The sequence below is a fragment of the Lissotriton helveticus genome, chromosome 4_1 (assembly GCF_964261635.1).
Source record: "Lissotriton helveticus chromosome 4_1, aLisHel1.1, whole genome shotgun sequence".
Lineage (NCBI taxonomy): Eukaryota > Metazoa > Chordata > Amphibia > Caudata > Salamandridae > Lissotriton > Lissotriton helveticus.
In genome coordinates this window covers 1,391,978,505-1,391,991,878 of record NC_136063.1, presented here as the reverse complement: position 1 = coordinate 1,391,991,878, position 13,374 = coordinate 1,391,978,505, and the positions used below count along the sequence as shown (strand labels likewise).

Sequence of the window (13,374 nt, the reverse complement as noted above, 5' to 3'; positions counted from 1 at the left end):
TGAGATTGCTGGACGATGAGGAATGGAGGGAGGCATGCACGGCACCTCGAGAAGTGGCGATTTCATCGTGGCTGGTTATGGTTCAGTTTAATTACTTACATGCAACATATCTCACCCAGAAGCGCTCAGTGTGTGCTCCCTATAGCTCAGAGGTGTGCATGCTTCCAGCCAGCGGCAGACTTTTCCCATGGGGCTTGGGAATGTCTAGTGGTGAGGCCCATCTGGGAGGTAGTGGGTCAAGTACTCTAGTCTGTTTTGGGCCGCACCCTGGAGCGAACACCTTGCATTGCGTTACTGTGGCTGCTGGAGGAGGTTGGAGGCCCTAGAGGTGAGCATCTCAATTTTTGGGGGTGGCTTGTTTGGTTGCTAAACGTGATGTGGGCTGCGCGTGGAAACAGCACAAGCCACCGCCTGTTAGTTGATGGACTGGTGCACTCACCAGGAGAAACCAATCTTCGAGGCATGTGGCTGCCCTCAAAAGCATCCACAAATCTGAGGGAAATGGTGTAGTTATTATGGAGTGTCAAGTTTATAAAAATGCCCAAAGGGCCGGTAGCCGAGTTCTAGCTGTGGGCTGCTTTTTTGGGTGCCTGTGGCGTTTCTAGAGGCAGATGGGCAGAAGTATCACTCCCTTTCTCTCATTGGGCCAGCCCATTAATGTATGCTGATTGATCGGGGCAGGTGGCCTTTGCAGAAGCGGCTTCACTCGCATTCAAGTGTGGCTCAGCAGGGTGAACTAATCTGTGCATTTTTTTTTATTATCTAAGTGAAGTTAATAAAACATGCCCCCACCCCCTTTCCTTTCATAAAACTTCACTGAAGCACTGTTTTGCGGAAAGGTGATACGCAAATATGGGCCACTTTTTTTAGGGTGTGCCCGGGCCGATTTTTTATCCCAATCCAACCCTGTGCTGTAATGCTGTGCCCTGCGTCGATCATTATTGAATTTTGTTATGCTGCACTCTGTAATAAATCTCTCAAAGTTGGTTAAAAGGAGTGCTTCAGACCACTGGTTTTTTTCCACTGCTGCAAACGTCTAATTTACATAATAAAAAGATGCACTTCATTTTCTGGCACTGGAGTGTTTTAAATGGGCACAATGGAGTAGAAAAAAAAAGCTTACAGTAAAATTTTTATGTGCAAAATTCCACTATCAGAAAGGGGGGGGGAGGGAGACAGATGCCTAATGGCCAGAGCTGCCGACTTTGGAACTGGGGCACCAGATTCCAGTCTCTGCGTCGGATCAATAGCCTGTGATTCTGGGAAAATCACTAATCTCTCCGTGCCTACCAAAAATGAATGTTCTAGTGTAATAGAAATGGGGCTCATGTAAAGCGCTCCAATACCTTCAGGTAGAGTTTGCGCTATATAAAACTGCAAAAAAACACACAAATAAAACACATTAAACATATAGTTAATTGCCTGACAGCATTTCCGTGTCTCTACACATCTTCCATTGATCAGTTGTGGGGAGGCATAGAAAGAAGTGTAGGCAGTGGCAACAACATCAGTATTTCTAAGCTTCCCTTTCGGAATGCAGACCGCGACAAGGTCCAAACACCCCACCTCACTCCCCTACCATCCATACGAAGCAGCCAGTGTTAGTCGCCTACTACGCCTAACCTGTCCTACCCGGTGCCAAACAGCATACCTAAAGGCGTGAGAAATCCCGGATTCGACAAAAGGCACGCGCGAACTCCACAGCCAATCAACACTTCGGAGGTCAGTATGGCGCACTTGGATTTGGTTGGATGTACCGATACTCCAATCACAGCTCACCTTACATGTTAATAGTCCCGCCTACTGATGGATGACTTTTACAACATGTGCTGCCTTAGAATTGGTTGTTATGTGACCCGGAAGTACTATAACTTTTTGGACCAATAACATCCGTTCAAAGAAAAGTTACTGACTACGCACATGAGAATACCTATAGTTACTGTTCGTGTAAAGTAGCAGTCAAGTGGTACTGTATAAGTGGAGCTGTGGTGCCGGAATTTCTGTCTGCACCTTCTCCTGCCGTTATACCAAAACCTTTTATTTTCCCGCGTCTTTCAAGCGTGAGTCCAGTATGAAATCTGTGCTACTTCTCTGTAATGCCTTGACATTGTAAATCAGCTTGTGACATTTTATTAGAAAAGTGTATGAATTTACCACTAGCTCAGTACTCCTGCACCAATAGCTGAATAGCGTGTGATGTTGCTTTCTTCATATGTAGTTTTGGGAATGAATTCCTGGGGGTTTTGTTGTGGAAATTTAAGTTGTTCCTTAATCTGGGTGTACAAGGACAGGGGAAGTGGAAACGGAATGATCAACATGCGTCGTGTGTAGATTTATTACATATCGATGTTTCAGAGAAAATTATGTTTTTAAAGATGATGTCTGACCCTTCCAGTTGGCAGAGTAGCTGGTTTAAGCCTTCAATTCTGTCCACATACATACCTGTCAGCACGCGGAAAAATGAATGGTTCTCAATATCTATAAAGATGCCCATACAAACGTCGTGCTGCCTTTCCGTATTTCCAGATGAAGTGGCTTGTAGTGTGGTTTTCTTAAATATCGTTGATCTGCATTTGTTCTTTTCGCAAATTACCTGTAATGTTTGTCACAAGTATTTGTACTTCTGAATTTAAATATTGCTATCAGTCTAGATACGCCAAAAAATAGATCTGGAAAAAGAATTATACCATGAAATGAATGTTCTTTAAATGACCTCATGGCTGTAGGTATGTGTTATTGCAATGAAAGGCTCTAATGTGTCTCTTGAAAATATAAATATTTGCGAATTACAATTTACCAGTGAATCATACAGAGTAAGCGGCTGTTGTGTTGTTCATTGTTTATTTCCTCCGTTTCTCTTCTACTTATCAGGGGCCCTCTTTTTGGCTCTCTTATTTCCAGATGTCACAGGTTCATTCAGTTGGCTGCTGCTATTTCAGCTACGCTACAACCTAAAGACTTGTTTGAATAATTATTTGTTGTTTTGTTAGGGGAAACTGTTGATCTTGTAAAAGATGAAACCCAACTTCCTCAGCTGGCACGAATATTCAAACAATTTGAAATGCATTCCTCGAAGCAGAATACTGTGGGCAACTTGTCATTTAAGGTATTAATGAACTAGCATTTTTACCATTGCTGTCTTGGTCTGAATATGCAGCACCATCTCTGCAACACTGCTTTAGACCTTCAGAGCACAAGGCAAACTGATCGCGTCTGATAGACAAGCAAGCCTCCCTCAGTCAGTCAGACACGTGATTTGTGTAGATCAGGTTGATGATGCACAACTTTCTTTTATCAGATGGGGCCAGAAATCACACCCACAACTCTACAGAAGTGCACTTAACGCCAGCAAGTCATTTCTGGGAATATGATCTGCATACTAATTAATGCTTTTGAAACTGAAAAATCCTACTTTTTGGTTACATCAAGTTGGTAATTATGTGGTAGTGGTGGTATTGATACTGCTGGTGGCGTGGTATTGGTGAGGCTGTGCTTTTGTTGTGGTAGTGATGGTATGGTTTGTGGTGTTATTTGTTAGTTGAGGTTTTTGTTGCTGCTGTTTATGGTGGCATGAGTATACTTGCGTTGGTAGCGCCTGCTGCAATAAAAAAAAATGTATCTGTGTTCAATTTGTATACTACATAAATAATTGAACGTGGTAAAATTATGATGGTTGAGTGTACTTTTTAGATGAAAAATAACCCCTAATGCATTGCATTCCAAGTGCTCCATGGTAGTGGAATGGTAACCCTAACAGCCAATAGCATGAGGTGAGAGAGTGATGCTCCTTACCGCTGACATCTCAGGCCAATGCCTGAAAGAGGCTAAGCCAAATAAGTGAATGGAGCTTACCGAAAGCCCACTTTTTGTGCAAGAGCTACAGCTTTGCGGTCCACCCAGACCTAAAAAGACATATTCCATTTTCATCATGTATAAACAGATGGAAATGAAAAAGAAAAAAAATAAGTAGGGAAACAAGTTATGATTGTAATAGTGTCACGCAGAGCACCATCACCTGGAGAGTCCGTGACAGTCTATGCATTATAAGCTCCAAAATAAATTGGCAAATAAACTGCCCTGGCTTCCTTAAATTATCACCAGGACTGCATTTTAATGAGAGAGATATGTGCCACTACGTTGCGGTGTTCAATACTGTTAAAACAACTTGCTGTAGACATCTGTGTAATATATAGTCACTGGTTTAAATTCTAATAAAATTCTCGAGAGGGTTACCATGCTTGCTCCAAATCGCAACATTATATTACAAATTTGCATTCAGTGCAAGGCAGCTCAGTGGTTTGTTTTCTTGCGAAGTTCCTTGTCTAGCTTCCAGGCCACAAGTTACAATTCAGACATTCGGTCCTAATGAAGTAGTAGTGAGGTGTGTTTTAGAAGTGTGTTTTAATGTAATTTGTAGTTTTTCATTCACATAAATGTGCGGATCAAACATAGACGATTACATGTATGAGATACACTTAGTAAGAAAAAAAAGAGGTGACCAGATTTTTGATATAATTGAGTTGAATGTTTTCTTATTTACCCATGTTTAAACTAATGCGTTTCAGATTACAGGGAGCTGTTTACAGTTGGTTCTTAACCCCTTCGACGCTCATGAGGAGCTCAGCTCGTCATGAGTTACACCTCTCGTACGCTCATGACGAGCTGAGCTCGTCATGAACCGCGGGTTTTTGAAATCTTCAGCGCACCGCGGAAATCTGCACCGCGTTGATGCGGTTAATTCACTGAGCTATTTACTTAAACATACACACCAGACTGTATGGCATCGACAATGAATGCACTGAAAAGTGACAGCCTACATGACAACCGTAGACCTGAAACCACACGCCACTGGAAACCAGTAGTCAGCATTCCAGAGCACAGAAGGGACCCATGTAGCCTAGGGCATTCAATTCTTCCTAATGACCGAAATACTAGGCAAATTGTAAAGTTTCATTTGTTCACTTATTTCGTTATTTTAAGGTCGCTAAAGTTAAGACTTTTTTAGTACAATAAACATCTTAAAAAGTATTTGTATTGTGTACTATGAGAAGGGTTTTTAGAAGTATTGCATTTAATAGACATTACTGCCATCCCCAAAGAGCACACTTTAGCATGCTTATGTTACGTCGATTTAGAAAGTCAAAAACACTTTCAATTTGAGTTTCTCTTGGCAACTTGTGAAGCTACAAGCAGCACATGTCTATATGCCTTGATGAAACATAAATGGGTGCAACCCGCACACGTGTTTTCTCAAAGTTTATCCGATGTAATCATTTGGGGTGCTATCCTGATAAGTGTGCTATGTCCTGAACCACTCTGGGAGACGTAGTCTTTACATATTGCTGATATCAAACGTGTATCAGACACAAGATGCAACCACCCTTTGGATGATAAAAAATCATCGTAATCCATTTTTAGTCCATTTTCGTTTAGAAATTGTATTGAGTTCATGAAGGTAAAAACACGGTAACTCCATTGTACAAATGCGTGTATCATGCCGAAGCCTTTAAATACAGCACGTCGAATCCCCATGCTTCATATAGATGCGTTTAACCCAATGCATTTCGGCCCTACGGCCTTCGTCAGGGATACATCTGCAGTAAAGAATAAACATTATATCAAGAATTTATTTTGGTGTCACTAAATACACGAATTCAATTAATACCCTTAACGGTGTTTAACATAACATGCCATCCCCGAATAAAATAATTGCTCTCAAAATAAAACAATTTTCTTGTTGTACTCGAGCTACAAAATAAACTGTCAGTTTGAACCCATCCCATTTAAGCCATCGTGGATTGTTAAACCCTCATACGGCACAACACGTGTGCTACATTGTGACCAACTCCTACCTTCAGCAACCACATTCAAAAACGTTCATGTTTCGCTCTCATTGAGCCAGTTTGAAAAAAAGCTCTTACACGCTCTACCTCCCACTGCGGCTTATATTCCCGATGTCACACCCCTGTTGTCACGTGTTTGTATTCAAACACATAAACGAGATACTTAAATAAAATACTTAAACGAAATGCTTAAATGCACAACTCAACCGTGCTCGTGAAATAATACATTTGTATCAACATAATTCAATCAGAATTCCCAATATCAGTTCAAGATGTTGCTCATTCGATATGAGTAAATGAATGTCCATGCAAATTGTAATCGGGCACATTTCGGTGCTGGGTCGGTTTGGGACATCAAGTTTACAAAACATAAATGGGTGCGACCCGCACACGTGTTTTCTCAAAGTTTATCCGATGTAATCATTTGGGGTGCTATCCTGATAAGTGCTATATGCCTTGATGGGCATCTGAATCCGGTTATAAAGTTTGTCTAGCAGGCTTTCTTAGACTTCCAGTTGTATCATGCTTGGGAGCAGTTGGAACACAAGGAACTGCTCATCTGTGAAGTTAGGAATTTGCAGCTTGGCAAGAATGGAAAGGGAAGAAAATCCGTGTTGGAGGCTGTTAAGCATGTGAACTGCACAATACACGTGTGCTGGACCTATAAGTGTTGCAGTGTCTGCACTGTGCCTGTGATGCAGTCAGAATGATTTGTGGTTGCCAGCTCAGAATATGATTTTGGCTTAAAAATAGCTGCCGATATCCAGCTGGTTCCCACTGGAAACCAGGACTGCATATTCATAATTACTTAATTAAATATATGGTAGGCGTGCATAAATATTTATGGGTGGAAGAGGTTATACAATTATTGGATACTAGTCCTATGGATGATGGGTCAATAGTCTCCATTAAGAGCTGATCAGTTTTTTGCTTTGGGATGAAGGGAATTCCCTTTTTGGGGTGCACCACAGCATACTTTTGCTATAATTGAATAAGTTGTCACTTGAGTCGAGCACTAGAGTTGGATAACATTTCAATTAGAATTTTTTGTTTTTATAATCTCACCCTGCTAATCATTTTGAGTGTAGTTCTAAAGTGGCATGGGTGGTCATAACAGAAAAAAAGTACTTTTGTGTTTTATGTAATATGTTTTAAAAATGTCTATGTTCCATTCTATTTTAATCTATTGACATATTCAATGAGAGGTACCCATATATTTACCGTCTGTGTGCCTATACAGTTTTTTCCATTGGAAAGGAGAAGCAAGCCTAATTCGGCCATGCATTTATTCCCAGGCACCCTATTTTTTCCCACCTTTTTGTTGCAGCTCTTAACCAAAAGTTAAGGCTGGGTACATATTTATGTATTCTGCACCTTTTAAGAAAAGTACTTAACTGGCTACCACCTCAGTCAAGAAAATCCCTAGTCCAGGCCCATATAATTAGTCGCCTGGATTATGGGAATGCGTTAATGGCTTCTATAAACGAAGCTTTGTTTTCAAAGCTTCAGGTGGTCCAAAATACACCTACCTGCACATTTAGTTTGTCATCTTCCACCCCTATTGCCTTCAGAACCCATCCTAAGAAGTCTTCATTGGTTGCCCCTAAAAAAGAGATCACAGTTTAAACTTTTTTGTTTGGTCCACAAATCCCTTTATGGGAATGGGCCTCAGTATTTACAGAAAAAACTCAATTGGTATGCCCCCACCAGGAGTCTTCTTATGTTCTGTGGGAAATGTCTGTTACATCCTCGCCGAATCCGTACCGCCAGAAATAGGGGCAGATCGTTCTCGTACCTAGCACCTCAATATTGGAACCAGCTCCTAATACATCTTCGTGTTAATACAGACCACAGACACTTTAAAAAAGCTTTTTAAACACAGATGTTTTAGCCATGCTATTAGTCCACTACTCATAATATCCTAATCTGTAGCCCATACCTGAAGATATGCAGCAGCGCCCAGAGACCCTTTCAGGGTGATTTGTCGCGCTTAACAAGTAACAATAATAACAAGCATTGGCATAGCCAAGAGGTCTCGCCTTTGGGACCTTATGTGTTTAGCCAGAAATTGTGGCTATGTTGTAGAGCATTGTGGCTGCTGTGCATTATGTTGAAAAGTTATAATAAAAAGTGTTAAGCATTTTTGTTACCTCTATACAAAGCAAGACATTATATACAACTGACCAACCTGATTAAAGAAAGATTGTAACCTAGCAAGTATGGCTGATCAGCCACTCGTACATAGACAGGGCAAGAAAATAGGTGTCTCACTGTGCCTTTCAGAACAACATAGTGGCACTGGACCCTTGTGGTGGAAGCAATTGTGCAAACAGTGGAGAGGGTGGTAGCAATAACCTCACCACTGTACATAGTGGTGATCCATCTACAGGGAATGATCTTATGAGGGAGAAAGGAACTACTAAGTAGGATCCAGCGTGATATGGTAACGATCTCTAGGATTTTGTGCACATGGTCGGAGTTAATGCCAAGGATGACGTCGAAAGGTGGTGACTCGAACTTTATGGCGGACAGATCAAGGCTCAAACTGAGCACAGCAGTCATCAAATTTTGTCGGAGCGTGGGTTTTGAGATTATCAGACACAGGTTGATCAATCTGAGGATACTAGATACTGCACCCCCCCACCCTGGACTTGAAAGAAGTTGGGGCAAGCAGGTACCTATTCAGCTTAGGGTGCCAGGCGGCAGGGTGGGATCTAGAATAGGTGTGATCCTCTACATAAGTCACGCCACTCACAGCTGAGGCCTGCCTACTGGCTGCCTACACGACAAACATGGTAGCAAGTTCAGCCTACCCATGATGAGGTTCCAGGCTAGTGATGGGGGAGGGTGGGCATGAATCTGGATCGGAAAGAGTGAAATTCCAGGACTGAAGTGAGTGAAAGAATGGGAATATCGGTTAAGCTTTAGGTGCTTTAGTTCGAATTTGGAAGGCAGTAAGGGAAGGAATTAGGCAAGTCGCAGTTATGATGGTTCCAATTTGTGGGCGGAAAGCAGCCAGTGAAGGATTGAGTATTGCTAATAATCACTGTTACTGCAGTATTGGGTAGAATAAAACGTGCAATCATCTGATGCAATGCCAAGGAAATGTCAACAATACCAGTTTGAGGAAATCATCATATCTGACTAATATTTGTTTTGTAGCACTGTGAGTGTTCGCATATTCGCATCATGGATGTGCGACATGGGCCGGTTACCTACCTCTATGAGATAACAGTCCCTCAGAGACCGTTCTGGGTGTGTGAACTGCCGGCAAAGGGGTTAATAAAACCCACAGCACTGACTCAGCCTTTTACCCGGATCGGTGCCACGAGTACTGTTGAGGAATGAGGACACGGTCTTAACGCAGCCATGGACGCATCAGTATTGTCTGCCAAACAGTCAGGTATGTTACAGATCCTGAAAATGGTGGGCTATGTCTAGGAATGAGAAAATATGACTGGTCGGGTAAATATAATAAGCATTTGTATGATCCCTTAGGCAAAATGTTGCTTTTATTCAGCTTTGACCTTCTCTGTTAGCATTGAGTCACGCTTAATAGTGCATCTGTGACTGTGATCTAGCTAAACTGTGTCTTTGGGTGCAGGACAGGAATGCACACAGAATCATTTTTCTTTTTCATTTTTTTTATTCTTCATTCAAGCTGAAGAACAATAACCCCTCTCACCACTTGATGGCAGTAAGGGACACGCTAGCTGACCGCAGCACGGTCTGCCCCAAAAGGCTCTTTAGGGTCTGAGCAGACAAGCCATTCGAAAGGTGGTGGGGAAAGAGTCAGCACTCTTCAATATGGGTGTGGATGTACAGTGCAGCAGATAAAACTGTGTAACACACCAAACTACTTACCCTGATACATCAATGAAATAGTTAAAGCGGTGAAAAGACTCAAGGATATTGGACACAATAAAACAAGCACAAACTAAAAAAAAAAGCAATGGAAACCAGCCCGGAAGTAGTGCGAGCGCGCTTGTGCCAGCCGCAGCGAAACTGAAAGCGCCGCTTTTGCTCCTCTGTTTCCAATTAACGCGACCGCGAGACGCGGCATGATAATTGGAAACATGGCGCTTATGCTCGCTCCCACGGACCCTAGGCCACAGAACAGAGAAGGCGGGGCATGTACCCACCTTGGGCCAATTGCCTGCTGTCTTTCTTAGAAAGACAGAACGCAAAGCCCAATAGCAAGTGATGAATTCCAAGCACAAGCGTGTGTTTGGAATTTGAAAGCCCTTACAAAATGTCTCGCAGAGCAGCGCATGTGCGCTGGCTCACGCAAGACCTAAAAATAGTAATAGAAGTTGTGTGATTTTTCCCCCACCCCGATTTTGTATGCACTATACCCTTAGTATTCACCGCCTTATATTATTGATGAAGCACATATTTGCTGAAGCTTTATAGTGTTCAACATAAGAATGGAAACTAGCAGTACAGCTTAAGGTGGGTTTTTAAATATTTTCTGAATAAAGGCAGATGTGAAGACGACCGAAGGTCGCCAAGATGTTGGTTCCATGCTCTCTTCACACCCTTTGAAAATACAGTCTCCTGAGTTTCAAGTTAGGTCGAATCGGTTGGTGCATTGTACATTTTGAATGAAGAAACCATTGGGCTGTGCCCTGGATCATTTGGTGTACTATTGCCACAACTTTAAAGATAAATCTTTTCTTGATGGGCAACTAAGCACTGGAATAATGTACTGCTGATGAGGAGTCCTGGTGATGAGGCACGCAACTGCATTGGTGAATAGTTGAAGGTGTTTCAGTTGTTTCGCAGGGAGACCCAAACAGCAAGCATTTCCAAAATCTACGGGAGATGGAACTTATGCCTGGACAATGGGTGTACTGTGATTGCTGTCAATGTAGGACGCGATTTTTTTCTTCCACCAAATTTAGGTACCAGAACAATGTACTTGTAATGTAGCGTACTGTAGTCCTCTGATGCCCCAATGTAAGTTTGACACACACATATATGCTCAGATTCCTTTCGGTCTTAGAGGGCTGTGGGAAGGGCCTATTGTTCCAGACCAAATTAAAGGTAACATTTTCTGAACATAGTTTCTGGTGATAAGTATCTCCGTTTTTGAGGTGTCACGTTTTAGAAAACAAATGTGTCATTCTGTGGTGAATGATGGCAAGGGAATTAGTCAGTTTGGAATGATTGTCGATAGAGGTAGATTTAAATAGTGATGGCTGTTGAAGTTTGAAAATCCTCAGAGTATCAATGGCATACATGTAGGATTGTACACCAATATCCTTCAAGATTGACGCTAAGGATGGCATGTCAATATTAAAAAGCAATGCTGACACTAAATACCCCTGTGGCACACCACATGTTGCTAGCCTAGTGTTTTTGATTTAAATGGGGTGAAAAAAATGGTTTTAGACTGTACTGTAAGGAATGACTCGAACCAGCATACTGATATTTAGTCACAGCCAGGAGGATTTTTATCTAGAAAAAAGATTAACATTGTCAGTTGTGTCAAACACTGCAGACAGGGCTATTAGAGATGTAGCCTTTAATCAGGGAGAGCACCTTTCAGAACAAGCCATGGCTGGTGTAACGTAACTTTTTTCTCGCATTGTCTTTTGCAGTCACGTAGAGAAAGTATATGCTGCTACCAGCTTTGCGTACCACAGTGGCAGCATGTCTTGTATCCACACTCCTTAATATAGATGCAACACAATAAAGTAGTGGCCTCTGTCCCGTGCGTCCTCAATTGGAGACCTATTCATGGGAGTGCAGTTTCATGTCTTCATTCATCATATGGGTACATTTTTCATTTAGTTCCATTAACATTTTCATTATTAAAGCCTTCTTCATCAGAAGAGAACCTAGACAAAGAGTCTTACTAGTAGGAGTTATTATGGTTTTCCCAGTTTTCTTGGATTAACTTTAGTAAACTGTCAGTGGCAAATTCACAAGCTTGTTTGTAACTTTCCTAATTAAAAAAAAAAAGAAATCTGTATTTGTGCCATTTTGCACTGTATCCCCATGTATTCTTTGTCACTTTTGACTCAGCAACCACACCTGATTCCTTTTAGGTGTAGGACTTGGTGGTTAAAAGCAAGGCTGTTCAAGTTTTTTTTTTTATTAAGCTAGTCTCCATTTTCTATGCTACTGTCATCTCTGGCTTACTTCCCGCTTCCTCCTTTCCTACAGAGAGAGGTATTTCACTGGGACCCTCTGAGATACTATTTCCTTTTTTCTTCGACGCTGCCCCCTAGGACATCTCCACAATTTCTTACCAGTCAGTGCTTGTCCAACACCTGCCCCTGTCTTCAGCAAGGAGCTTGGCTCAAGGGATAAAAGCAAGGCCGGGCTGTATGTAGCATGGGCCCACCTCTGACCGGGCTGGGCTTTGTTTCACTTGTCTATTTTAATTTCCAAAGTATTTTAATGTTTTTACTGCTTTACTGTATTTATAAGGGATTTTTAGTTCGAACCTGTGGGCAGCGCACATGTGCTGCTGTCGCTGGACAATCCATTGTATCTAAAACAAGCATTTGCTATGCAATCAGTCTCGCATTTGTGAAAGTTAGTACTATTGGTGTTGTGAATGGCAGTGTTTTTTACTTATGTTTTTTGTTTGCAGCCGAGTGAATGTATGTTGTTTTATAGAGGAAAGAATGTGGTTTGAATTGGAGTTCTTAGTTGTGGCAGGTAGGGTTGGGATTATTGCTGAAAAGTTTCAGAAAATAAAGAGCCCAAATGCATATTTACACACTGTCGTAAACTGGCTACCAGAGGCAGTTTGTTTTCTGGTTCTAGTACCCCCTGGACCCCCACTCTGCCTATCCCTTAAGTTTGATGGCAAGGTGGGCTTCTGATGCAGAGCCATTGTGCGCGTGCCCGCACATGCGCATTCCTTGCGAAAAATACGCATGCGCAGATCACCCTGAGACGCCCCCCACCCCCTCTTCCCAAATCCTAGCTTTTTAAACATAGGAACTTGGCGTATAAAGAAATACATGCTTTACATTTCCTGTGCCGAGAAGAGGGCCAATCTTCAGAACTGCCCTAAATGTAATGCACATAGACTTAAAGAGGATTCTCTCTGTTACAGGAAGCAAATGTAGCTCAGAAAGGGCTTTTGACGAGGATGAGAATCTGAGCAAGTTTGAAGCCAGTTTGGCTGCCAGCCTCTGAATACGCTATAGGCGCTTAAGAAAATCTGCAGAGGAGCTCAGAAATTAGGCATTTTGGTAATCAAATCTACTAAGGGTTGTATTCTGACCCACCTGTGGCTTAGCCAGACATGAAGGTTAAGCAACATTTTGTGAAGCATTTGCCTCAAAGTTAAATGGGTGGAATAAAAATGTTAACATATGCAACAAGTGAGAGACCACTGTCTAGTTGAACCCCTAGATTACACACAGACTAAGAGACTTCTGGCATCACACTGTGAGGCACCGGGCCAGAAGTTAGAAGTTAAAGAAGGTTTTGGTGTTCTTGTTGCACAACAGAGAATCTCAGTTTTGTGTCCATTGAATTTCATTTCAAAGCATTATTACTAAGCCAA

The 13,374-nt window shown here is 42.0% G+C and overlaps 1 protein-coding gene across 1 annotated transcript in view; it reads left to right on the top strand.

The window, feature by feature from the left end:
- The first annotated feature begins 1,861 nt into the window (after positions 1-1,861).
- The window catches only part of CDKAL1 (CDKAL1 threonylcarbamoyladenosine tRNA methylthiotransferase), a 2,471,408-nt gene continuing 2,459,895 nt past the window's right edge, over positions 1,862-13,374 (top strand). Inside the window, exon 1 of the mRNA XM_078687932.1 lies at positions 1,862-2,060. The gene's annotated coding sequence lies outside the window, so the exon portion shown is untranslated. The remainder of the gene's footprint in view (positions 2,061-13,374) is intronic.